The following is a 695-nucleotide window of genomic DNA, read 5'->3' on the forward strand; positions in this document are numbered from 1 at the left end:
GCTCAGGCCCCGCCCTTGACCCCGCCCAACCTCTGTGGCTTCTCTGTCCCGCCCTGCCGTAGGCTCCGCCCCCTCGGGGAGTGCTGTAATCCTCCCTGCCTTGGAGCCTGGAATTGGGCTCTGGAAGATCTCACCTTCTCTCGTGCTGCTCCCTGACCTCTGCAGGGTATCCAAGGCCCTTTTCAATCCTGCTTACCTTCCGGTGTACAGAAAGACTTTATACCTTATTTGACTGCAAAGAAAAAAAACCAAAACAGCACCTTGGTTCCTGAAGGCCAGATGAAAGTATGAACTAGGAAAATTTCTGTTCAACATGTGATCCCCAGCCCCAGCCGGCTGTACTGAAAAACGAATGAACATAAATTTCCATTAAAAAAAATTAAGTGGTGGTAATGGCAACCCGGAGAAGGCAATGGCACCCCACTCCAGTACTCTCGCCTGGAAAATCCCATGGACGGAGGAGCCTGGTAGGCTGTAGTCCATGGGGTCGCTAAGAGTCGGACAAGACTGAGCGACTTCACTTTCACTTTTCACTTTCATGCATTGGAGAAGGAAATGGCAACCCACTCCAGCGATCTTGCCTGGAGAATCCCAGGGACAGGGGAGCCTGGTGGGCTGCCGTCTATGGGGTCGCACAGAGTCGGACACGACTGAAGCGACTTAGCAGCAGCAATGGCAACCCAATCCAGTACTCT

The sequence above is a fragment of the Bison bison genome, unplaced genomic scaffold (assembly GCF_000754665.1).
Source record: "Bison bison bison isolate TAMUID 2011002044 unplaced genomic scaffold, Bison_UMD1.0 scf7180017864163, whole genome shotgun sequence".
NCBI classification, from domain to species: Eukaryota; Metazoa; Chordata; class Mammalia; order Artiodactyla; family Bovidae; genus Bison; species Bison bison.